The sequence below is a fragment of the Rhinoderma darwinii genome, unplaced genomic scaffold, assembly GCF_050947455.1.
Source record: "Rhinoderma darwinii isolate aRhiDar2 unplaced genomic scaffold, aRhiDar2.hap1 Scaffold_44, whole genome shotgun sequence".
Taxonomy (NCBI): domain Eukaryota; kingdom Metazoa; phylum Chordata; class Amphibia; order Anura; family Rhinodermatidae; genus Rhinoderma; species Rhinoderma darwinii.
The window spans coordinates 44630-57320 of NW_027463870.1; positions in this window are offsets into that span (position 1 = coordinate 44630).

Sequence of the window (12691 nt, forward strand, 5' to 3'; positions counted from 1 at the left end):
CCCCCTTACTGGGAATTAATGCAAAAATTGTGTGGGATTTGGTGCACCCACTGCTGGACCAGGGTTACCACCTCTACTTGGATAATTTTTATACCAGCATCCCACTCTTCAAGTGCCTCGCTTCCAGAAGTCCTGCGGCATGCGGCACTGCTAGAAAAAATCTGAGAGGCCTCCCTAAGACTCTGCTTGGGCAAACACTCAGAAGGGGTGAGAGCAGGGCACAATCTAGCAACAACATATTGTGTGTCAAGTACAAGGACAAGAGAGATGTCCTTGTATTAACAACAATACATGGCCACACCAGTACCCATGTACCTGTACGAGGTACCAGTATAGAGACCCCCAAACCAGACTGCATCCTGGACTACAATAGGTACATGGGAGGGGTTGACTTGTCAGATCAAGTCCTGAAGCCCTACAGCGCCATGGGGAAATTGAGGGTGTGGTCAGTGCCGCATCTGCCATGAGGCCAGGTGAGCCGACGGCCTCAGGCGGCACCACCTACCCAAACGGGGGGCGGCATTTTCATCCCGGGACGGACTGGACCAGGGGGAGGGGCCATGCAGACGCACATAGCAGACGTGCCGAACGTCTGTAACACTCCTCCTCCTCTCTGACGCTGTACACAGCACATGCAGCCAGAGAGGAGCAAGTCTGCAGGAGGAGCGACAAGCGACGAGCAGCACGAGCAGCACGAGGTAAGTTCCTGCCTTGCTGGGACCGGGACCCGTGACGTGAGTATACTGCAAGGGGGAGTCTGGGCATTTTACCGACAGCAGAGGGCTCTATGGGGCTGGAATAATCCACCCCATAGAGCCCTCACATCACTATAATGGAAGGATTAGTGTGGGTGGGGGAGGGTCTGAGCATCTGTCTGACTTACTGCAGAGAGCTCTATAGGGGGGGGGATTCTGCCCCCCCCCCTTTAGAGCAGTCAGTCAGATGCTCAGACCCCCCTAACCTTTCAGTATAGTAACTAGTCAGGGCTCTATGGTGGGGGGGATAATTCCCCCCTATAGAGCCCTCTGCTGTCAGTAAAACGCCCAGACCCCCCCCCCCCTTGCAGTATACTCCTGGCTTTGTAGCTTTCCTGTGCTTAATTAGCGTGGGAAAGCTACAATCAGGGCTGTGACTGGTGAGTCTCACAGTCACTCCCAGTGCACACTGCATGCAGCAGCTGCGGCATTCGGTCTGACTGTGAGTCTCTGACCAGTCACCACCCACACGCAGCAGAGAGACAGGATAGACTGATAGTGCCTGTCATTGAATAATCCCTCAACTACTACAGTTTCAGACACATTGACTATGACAGCTTCTATTGTGTAGTGGTTAGCTTGTTTGCCTTACGTATGGAGGTTGCTGGTTCAAATCTTAGCAGGGAGTTTTTTGTTTTTTTTTATATTAATATTTTGTTTTGGGCTTTGTTCACACTAGCATTAATATACATTTACCTCTCTTCCGTCAGAGGAAGAGAGGATCGATACATTAAACGGAAAGCAACGGCTCCATTAGAATTACCATTGCTTTCAATGGTAATTCTTTTGTATCAGTTGCTTTCCGTTTGTCTCCGTTCGCTAGGTTTCCGTTCTTTTGAACGGAAATAAAAGTTCTGCAGACTGCACTTTTGTTTCCTTTAAAAAAAAAGGAAACTTAGCGAACGGAGACAAACGGAAAGGAACTGATACAAAAGAATTACCATTGAAAGCAATGGTAATTCTAATGGAACCGTTGCTTTCCGTTTAACGTATTGATCTTCTCTTCCTCTGACGGAAGAGAGGTAAATGTATATTAATGCTAGTGTGAAAGAAGCCTTAGGGCCTGTTCACATCAGCGTTGGCTTTCCGTTCTGGGGTTCCGTCGGAGGTAACCCCGCAACGGAAAGTCAAACTGAAACCACAGTTCTGTTTCTGTCACCATTAGCGCAGTCGACTGCGCTATTGATTCCGTCACAAAAACGGAAACCTGCCGGAATGGTGACGAACGGAAACCATTAGCAATGTTTTGTCACCATTGATTTCAATGGTGACTGAAACGGAAGCTGTGGTTTCAGTTTGACTTTCCGTTGCGGGGTTCACCCGACGGAAACCTCCCACGGAACCCCAGAAAGGAAAGCCAACGCTGATGTGAACAGGCCCTAATCCTTCCCCATAAACCTGCCCCCGCTAAATAAAATAAATATATTATATAATGTATATAGCGCTGTATCCTATATCCGTCAGGTCAGCGGGTCCTGCAGGATCGAGCTGTTACCGATCACATCTAAGTTCATAACTTAGATGTGATCGGTAATAGGCGACCTAATGGATTCAGGTCTCAGCGCTATATACAGCTGCTCTGTATACAGAATACAAAGCAGCTGTATCTCAAAAAGTACAAATCATTTTCAATAAAAAGTAATTAAAACTTGCACCAATCGCATTAATAGATATCTTTATATATCATAGTGACATGTCCGAAGTTTTCATCGGTGGGGGACCGAGCACTGAGGCCCCCACCGATCGCTAAAACGAAGCAGCAGAAGTCCTCGGGTGAGCGCTGTGCCGCTTCATTTATGATCGACTTTCAGCCGAGTGAGCGGTGTACGGACTCCTAGACTTTCTATTGAGCCCGTACACTGCTCCAAGGAAAGCCAAACAGAATTGAAGCGGCACACCGCTCACCCGAGCACTTCTGCTGCTTAGTTTTAGCGACTAGTGGAGGGTCTCAGTGTTCAGACCCCACTGATCAAAACTTCTGACATGTCAAAAGTTTTTTAAAAAGTTGTTACATTTTAAAGAGAATCTTTCACCTGCCCACAGATTTGCATTTGAGTGCAGCATGTAATGGGGAGGGCTGCACAAACTCTGGGGCGTTTTATATTTTTTCTCCTACCCTCTTTCCTTACTTAGATATCTGTGCTGTAATATTTGGCGCCCGATATTTAAATAACCCCATGAACTGCCAATGGGGCGGTAATTGGCAAGGGGGCGTGTAACATCGCTGTGACACTGCCCAATCCGCTATGGACAATGTCAACAGCAAGAGCTGGAGAGAGGAGATCATGTGCGCGCGCACGCTCTCACTCTTCAGCTCTCGGCAGGCAAGTACAAAACTGTGATCTCAGGTGAGAGATCAGTCTTATCGTCCTTGTCTGCCGAGAGCTAAAGAGTGAGAGCGTGCGTGCGCGCACAGCTCTGATGCCATGAAACAGAAGAAGAAGAATTCACACTCTTCTTCTCCCCTTGTGCTCCTTAGTGGTGGCGGAGCTGCGCGCACGCGCTCTCTCCAGCTCTTGCTGTAACGCTGACCGTAGCTGATTCGACAGTGTCATGGCGATGTTACACGCCCCCTTGCCAATTACCTCCCCATTGACAGTTCATGGGGTTATTTAAATATCTGGCTCCAAATATTACAGCACTGATATCTAAATAACGAAGGAGGCTAGGAAAAAAATTTAAAGTGCCCCAGAGTTTGTGCAGCTCTCCCCATTACATGCTGCACTCAGCTGTACATGTATGGGGAGGTGAAAGGTTCTCTTTAAAAGAAAGGTGTTATAATTATTTTTTTTTATTTGATAGGTTTTATTTTATGGGCCTAATTTTTCTAATTATTTTAATATGTTTCCGAAGGTAGCTATTTATTCATATGTCTGTGGGGACAGCCAACTTTATTTTTATTTTTCATACTGCTCATTTTTGTTTTGCAGGTTCCGCTGGACCATTTGGACTTCGTCGTAGATTCGTTGGACTACTTTGCTGATTTATGAATCCACTTAATGGTAATGTAAATGTCGTTCACTGAATAGATAGATTGACTGCCTGATTAGAACGATTAAAATTGAATTTTATTAGTATAGTATAAAATATGGCTCATATAGCCCAATTGTAACATATATTCAGGCTCAGGCAAGGTAGTCAGGGATAGGAGGTGGTGAGACTCTCCTCTTATAGTATACAGCCCTGACAGCAGCTTTCTGAGTGAAAATAATTCCAGCCCACCGGGCTCACAGCAAGTGGTCAGAGAAAAAGAGTTAGTCCTGTTGACAGACTAATCTTGGACAATTCTCAGAACCACCGCTGCATTAATTAAGGACAACCCTACGCGTTTCAGTGTCACTGGTAGGTGTGACACATCATCAGGGATTGTAAAAGTTGATGCCGGTTAAGCACAATTTTGTGCTAACATTTGTTTCTCCCGGCTCGTGCACGACTCTAATATAAATGGCCGCACACGAGCCGGCGAGACTGGGAGCATATGAAGGGCTAGAGCCCTCCCCCTGCACTGACGAGGCTGTCAGCCCACCACCAATCAGACAAAGACACGTCACAGCAGTGACGTATCCGGACTGTGGCGAGCCTCCAAAACAGCCCAGCCAATCAGGCTGAGGTGTGACGATAAAGCGTCCTTCGTAACCCTGGAGACCTGAAGCGGATACACACAGATTACGGGACAGACATGTAATGGGTAAAGATGCTAAAGATTCGTAATATTGCGATGATCAGCAGACCATCCTCAATACTCCTGTCGGATAGACCTCATAATAATACATACTCCGGCCAAGGATAGAATTCTAGCCCTTTTTGGCCATCATAACTCTCAAAGAGTGAAATGCTGTCAGAAAGTAGTAGGTATAATTTAGGGCCGCCATTAATTCAAATAGACACAGTTTAGGCTGTACACAGACGCCCCTTATTCAATAAAACGTCATATCACATATTCAATGAATCAGTTAGAGAAGAAACCGCATATGAGCCCTCTAACAGTGTGAACAGGGGTCAACAGTAGTTTCATGTGAACAAACACAGATAATACTATTAGAGGAGGTCAGGTGCATAGTTGGGCCACACATACCACCACCCACATGGGGGGAAAAAGTAAAGAAATAGATTTCTTTGATATTATGCTCACAGAAAGCATGCATATGAGATCTTTTCATTTAAACCGGCGGGACTCATAGTTTGCATGCGAAAGATCCACTGCGCTTCTTTTTGTAAGATCTTCTTATCATGATCACCACCTCTCGCCAAAGGTTTAACATGTTCAATCCCTTGAAATTTCAATATCAAGGAGTCACCATTATGGCATTCCCATACATGCCGCGACACCGGAGTATCTTCCTTTCTCCTTATATCCCCAATGTGGTCCCTAATCCTCCTTCTAAATTCTCTCTTCGTTTTGCCTATATACTGTAATTGGCAGCCACATGTGATCAGATAGACTACACCTTTGGTCTTACAGTTAATATAGGATCTGTTGTCAAACACCCTGCCAGTCTTGGTGCTTTTGAAATTTTTACTGCAAAAAATCGAGTCGCATGCCTTACAAGAGCCACATCTGTAACTGGGGTCCAACCAGGTGTTTGGTTTGTTTTGTGTGCTCATGTGGCTATGCACAAGATGATCTTTTATATTGCGCCCTCTTTTGTATGTTATAAAGGGAGAGTCCCCTACCAGATTACCGACGTCAGGGTCAGCTTGCAAAATTCCCCAATATCTCTGCAGGATTTCTCTAACCTCCTTATTGGCAGAGTCGTAAGTACCAATGATCCGTATAGTGTCATCATCCTTCAAACGTGATTTAGGGTTAAGAAGATCATTTCGGTTACATCCAAGTGCATTCTGATAGGCCTGTTTGAGAACATGTTTCGGATATCCTCTCCGTATAAATCTGTCCTCCAGTTCCCTCGCTGACATTTTGTAGTCTGATATAGTGGAACAATTGCGTCTCGCCCTCAGGAACTGGCCCTTGGGTATTCCACGTTTAAGGTTAGCTGGATGGCAGCTTTCCCATCTGAGGAGACTATTAGTGGCAGTCTTTTTGCGGAACATGTTGGTTTGGATGTTCCCAGATGGTGTTTTCGAGATCATAATATCAAGAAACGTGATCTTGTTGTCATTGATCTCACAGGTAAAAAATAGGCCCAGATTATTTACATTTAGAGTCGCCACAAATTCCTCAAATTGTGCCTTGGTACCTTTCCAGAGGATCAGGATATCGTCTATAAATCTCAGCCATAGCACGATGCACAATGTCCATTTTTCCATTACATCATTAAAGACAGTTTCATGCTCCCACCAGCCCAAGTACAGATTGGCATATGTGGGAGCACAGGGGCTTCCCATAGCCACACCCCTGAGTTGATGGTACGTTTTCTGGTCAAAGATAAAGGAATTATGCTCTAGAATAAATCTAAGCAATATTACAACGAACTCGTTGTGAGTCTGAAACTGTGTGCCCTTACCCTTCAGAAAGTATTCAACAGCTAAACACCCCTGGTCATGAGGAATGGAGCTATATAGGGCTTCCACATCAAGTGATGCCAACAAGACATCCTGATCGCAACGTATGCCTTCAAGCTTGCGCAAGACATCCATCGTGTCCCTTACATGTGAAGGAAGGGACACCACAAAAGGTCTAAGAATCTGGTCGATGTAGATGCTTGCATTTTGAGACAGGCTGTCAATTCCTGACACAATTGGCCTGCCCTTCAGTGGCTTAGTCCCTTTGTGTATTTTTGGGAGACAATAGAAGGTGGCCGTCTGTGGAAAATCGGGCAGCATAAAAGCCATCTCCTTCTCACTAATTAGGCTGAGGCATTTGGCTGAGCTCAGGATACATTTTAATTGATTTCTGAAAATCATGGAAGGATCGGATTCCAACACTTTGTAGCATCGATGGTCATTTAATATCTGGTAGCACATCATGCTGTATCTCGTGCGGTCCATTATCACAACATTACCACCCTTATCAGAGGGCTTTATTATGATAGTGTCATCACCCTCAAGTGATCGTAAAGCGACCATTTCATCTTGCGTTGTATTGAAACCAGAAGGCCTGGAATGATCGAGTAATCTGAGTTGGTCCTCCACTACTTTCACGAAAACATCGATCGGGGTATTGTCATTCAGGGGAGCAAATTTCGTCGAGGGTATACTAAGTGTGGTGAAGGGACCCTTTCCCTCTTCCCTGTGACTTTCTTCCCATAAACCCTCAAGTAGCCTGAGGTTTGGTAAATCCTCTTCCATAATCCCCAATTCAGTACATTGACGTTGGTCATGTGTCTTGAAGAACTTCTTCCATTTTAGTTTTCGTGCAAACAGGTTAAGATCCTTAACCCATTGAAACAAATCAAACCTATTGGTAGGGACGAATGATAATCCCTTTCTAAGGATGCCCAGTTCCTCCGCAGATAACGTTCGGGAGGACAAATTAATCACCTGGGATTCATCCCTAGACACAGGAGGTCCTGATCTTAAACCTCCCTTCTGTCCCTCAAGAGGTACTCTGAAATAGGGAGGCTCTTGGATAAAAAACCACCCCAATAAGCTGCTTTTCCTCTGCCTCTACCTCTTTGGTTTCCGCGGTTTAAATTTCTGCCTGACTCCATCCCTCCCCGTTGTCGCCTGGGGTGGTTTTTAAAATGCTCTGAGTCAGAAAATTCTTGCTCGGAGGAGGACACATCTGTGTCCACTTCATGGGACGCACCAGAATCTCAACGAGGATTCAATTGACTCCTTTTCCCATTTTTTGAGAAAATCAGGTGATCTAATTCTCGCTGCAGGAGTCAATTTTAATACCCCGATCGATGTTTTCGTGAAAGTAGTGGAGGACCAACTCAGATTACTCGATCATTCCAGGCCTTCTGGTTTCAATACAACACAAGATGAAATGGTCGCTTTACGATCACTTGAGGGTGATGACACTGTCATAATAAAGCCCTCTGATAAGGGTGGTAATGTTGTGATAATGGACCGCACGAGATACAGCATGATGTGCTACCAGATATTAAATGACCATCGATGCTACAAAGTGTTGGAATCCGATCCTTCCATGATTTTCAGAAATCAATTAAAATGTATCCTGAGCTCAGCCAAATGCCTCAGCCTAATTAGTGAGAAGGAGATGGCTTTTATGCTGCCCGATTTTCCACAGACGGCCACCTTCTATTGTCTCCCAAAAATACACAAAGGGACTAAGCCACTGAAGGGCAGGCCAATTGTGTCAGGAATTGACAGCCTGTCTCAAAATGCAAGCATCTACATCGACCAGATTCTTAGACCTTTTGTGGTGTCCCTTCCTTCACATGTAAGGGACACGATGGATGTCTTGCGCAAGCTTGAAGGCATACGTTGCGATCAGGATGTCTTGTTGGCATCACTTGATGTGGAAGCCCTATATAGCTCCATTCCTCATGACCAGGGGTGTTTAGCTGTTGAATACTTTCTGAAGGGTAAGGGCACACAGTTTCAGACTCACAACGAGTTCGTTGTAATATTGCTTAGATTTATTCTAGAGCATAATTCCTTTATCTTTGACCAGAAAACGTACCATCAACTCAGGGGTGTGGCTATGGGAAGCCCCTGTGCTCCCACATATGCCAATCTGTACTTGGGCTGGTGGGAGCATGAAACTGTCTTTAATGATGTAATGGAAAAATGGACATTGTGCATCGTGCTATGGCTGAGATTTATAGACGATATCCTGATCCTCTGGAAAGGTACCAAGGCACAATTTGAGGAATTTGTGGCGACTCTAAATGTAAATAATCTGGGCCTATTTTTTACCTGTGAGATCAATGACAACAAGATCACGTTTCTTGATATTATGATCTCGAAAACACCATCTGGGAACATCCAAACCAACATGTTCCGCAAAAGGACTGCCACTAATAGTCTCCTCAGATGGGAAAGCTGCCATCCAGCTAACCTTAAACGTGGAATACCCAAGGGCCAGTTCCTGAGGGCGAGACGCAATTGTTCCACTATATCAGACTACAAAATGTCAGCGAGGGAACTGGAGGACAGATTTATACGGAGAGGATATCCGAAACATGTTCTCAAACAGGGCTATCAGAATGCACTTGGATGTAACTGAAATGATCTTCTTAACCCTAAATCACGTTTGAAGGATGATGACACTATACGGATCATTGGTACTTACGACTCTGCCAATAAGGAGGTTAGAGAAATCCTGCAGAGATATTGGGGAATTTTGCAAGCTGACCCTGACGTCGGTAATCTGGTAGGGGACTCTCCCTTTATAACATACGAAAGAGGGCGCAATATAAAAGATCATCTTGTGCATAGCCACATGAGCACACAAAACAAACCAAACACCTGGTTGGACCCCAGTTACAGATGTGGCTCTTGTAAGGCATGCGACTCGATTTTTTGCAGTAAAAATTTCAAAAGCACCAAGACTGGCAGGGTGTTTGACAACAGATCCTATATTAACTGTAAGACCAAAGGTGTAGTCTATCTGATCACATGTGGCTGCCAATTACAGTATATAGGCAAAACGAAGAGAGAATTTAGAAGGAGGATTAGGGACCACATTGGGGATATAAGGAGAAAGGAAGATACTCCGGTGTCGCGGCATGTATGGGAATGCCATAATGGTGACTCCTTGATATTGAAATTTCAAGGGATTGAACATGTTAAACCTTTGGCGAGAGGTGGTGATCATGATAAGAAGATCTTACAAAAAGAAGCGCAGTGGATCTTTCGCATGCAAACTATGAGTCCCGCCGGTTTAAATGAAAAGATCTCATATGCATGCTTTCTGTGAGCATAATATCAAAGAAATCTATTTCTTTACTTTTTCCCCCCATGTGGGTGGTGGTATGTGTGGCCCAACTATGCACCTGACCTCCTCTAATAGTATTATCTGTGTTTGTTCACATGAAACTACTGTTGACCCCTGTTCACACTGTTAGAGGGCTCATATGCGGTTTCTTCTCTAACTGATTCATTGAATATGTGATATGACGTTTTATTGAATAAGGGGCGTCTGTGTACAGCCTAAACTGTGTCTATTTGAATTAATGGCGGCCCTAAATTATACCTACTACTTTCTGACAGCATTTCACTCTTTGAGAGTTATGATGGCCAAAAAGGGCTAGAATTCTATCCTTGGCCGGAGTATGTATTATTATGAGGTCTATCCGACAGGAGTATTGAGGATGGTCTGCTGATCATCGCGATATTACGAATCTTTAGCATCTTTACCCATTACATGTCTGTCCCGTAATCTGTGTGTATCCGCTTCAGGTCTCCAGGGTTACGAAGGACGCTTTATCGTCACACTTCAGCCTGATTGGCTGGGCTGTTTTGGAGGCTCGCCACAGTCCGGATACGTCACTGCTGTGACGTGTCTTTGTCTGATTGGTGGTGGGCTGACAGCCTCGTCAGTGCAGGGGGAGGGCTCTAGCCCTTCATATGCTCCCAGTCTCGCCGGCTCGTGTGCGGCCATTTATATTAGAGTCGTGCACGAGCCGGGAGAAACAAATGTTAGCACAAAATTGTGCTTAACCGGCATCAACTTTTACAATCCCTGATGATGTGTCACACCTACCAGTGACACTGAAACGCGTAGGGTTGTCCTTAATTAATGCAGCGGTGGTTCTGAGAATTGTCCAAGATTAGTCTGTCAACAGGACTAACTCTTTTTCTCTGACCACTTGCTGTGAGCCCGGTGGGCTGGAATTATTTTCACTCAGCAAGCTGCTGTCAGGGCTGTATACTATAAGAGGAGAGTCTCACCACCTCCTATCCCTGACTACCTTGCCTGAGCCTGAATATATGTTACAATTGGGCTATATGAGCCATATTTTATACTATACTAATAAAATTCAATTTTAATCGTTCTAATCAGCCAGTCAATCTACTTTGCTGATTTAAGCTTTATTTTTATTTTTTTAATAAAATGGTTAAAGTGGATTCTGTGGAAGAGTTGTCATTTCAATAAAATATATTTCTATATGTCTCTGTTTTTTAATACTTCATTACCGCCTTAGTAATGGCTGCTGTCTGATTGAGAGCGTCCATTACTAAGAAGGGGCTTAGTGTTAGCCAGTAATAAGGCTAGCACTAACCCCTATTATTACCCCGGTACCCACCGCCACCAGGAGTACTGGGAAGAGCTGGGTACGATCCAGCACCCGACCGTCTGAAGAGAAGGGCGGGTACTGGGGTGGCCGCAGGCTGGTACTATCAGGCTCGGAATGGCCAAAAACCATGGCCCTTCCCACCCTGGTAATGCTAGGCTGCTGCTGCTTTATTGTATCTGGCTGGTTATGAAAAATGGAGGGGATCTCACGTAATTTTTTTTCTATTATTTTTTTTTTTTAAAAGACGTGGGGTTCCCGCTATTTTTCACAACCAGCCAGATACAATACAGCAGCTGCAGCCTAGCATCACCAGGGTGGGAAGGGCCACGTTTTTTTATCCCTTCCCAGCCTGGTAAAACCAGCCTGTGGCCGCCCTGCTGCCTTACCGTCGCTTCAGATGGTCGGGTACTGGATCGTACTCCCCTCGCGGCAGTGAGAACCGGGGTAATAATAGGGGTTAGTGATAGCCTTTTTACTGGCTAACACGAAGCCCCTTCTTAGTAATGGACGCTCTCAATCAGACAACAGCCATTACCAAGGCCATAATAAAGTATTAAAAAAAAACAGACATAAGAAAAACTTTTATTGAAATCTAAACTCCCCCTTGCAACCCTCTTTCACCATTTTTTTTTTTTTTTTAAAAGTAGGTCATCGGAGTAGTCCAATGAATCTACGACGTAGTCCAAACGCTCCAGCGGAACCTATCAAAAAAAAAGCAGTATAAAAATTTTAAAAACGTTCATTTGCCACAATAGTCACTCGATATAACTATACTGTAATCACTTATATGGTTTGCAGATTTCTTGTGTATAACTGGCATCTACCTCTATAAGGTCACTATATGGTGGTAATATTGGTCTATATATAGTGTGATTTATTCACTAACAGTATGGTGGGTTTTTTCTGACACTATGTTGTAGTAATATGTGATCATGGTTTGGTAGTTTTATTCAGTAACCGTATGGAAGTATCATTCAGTAATAGTATAAAAGTATTATTCAGTAACAGTATGGGGGTATTATTCAGTAACAGTATGGGGGTATTATTCAGTAACAGTATGGGGGTATTATTCAGTAACAGTATGGAGGTATTATTCAGTAACAGTATGGGGGTATTATTCAGTAACAGTATGGGGGTATTATTCAGTATCAGTATGGGGTATTATTCAGTAACAGTATGGGGTATTATTCAGTATCAGTATGGGGGTATTATTCAGTAACCATATGGGGGTATTATTCAGTAACCGTATGGGGGTATTATTCAGTAACAGTATGGAGGTATTATACAGTAACAGTATGGAGGTATTATTCAGTAACAGTATGGAGGTATTATTCAGTAACAGTATGGGGGTATTATTCAGTAACAGTATGGGGTATTATTCAGTAACAGTATGGATGTATTATTCAGTAACAGTATGGGGATATTATTCAGTAACAGTATGGAGGTATTATTCAGTAACAGTATGGAGGTATTATTCAGTAACAGTATGGGGGTATTATTCAGTAACAGTATGGGGGTATTATTCAGTAACAGTATGGGGGTATTATTCAGTAATAGTATGGGTGTATTATTCAGTCACTATGTGGTTATGGTGTGGTGGTATTATTCAGTAACAGTATGGGGTATTATTCAGTAACAGTATGGGGGTATTATTCAGTAACAGCATGGGGTATTATTCAGTAACAGTATGGGGGTATTATTCAGTAACAGCATGGGGTATTATTCAGTAACAGTATGGGGTATTATTCAGTAACAGTATGGAGATATTATTCAGTAACAGTATGGGGTATTATTCAGTAACAGTATGGGGGTATTATTCAGTAA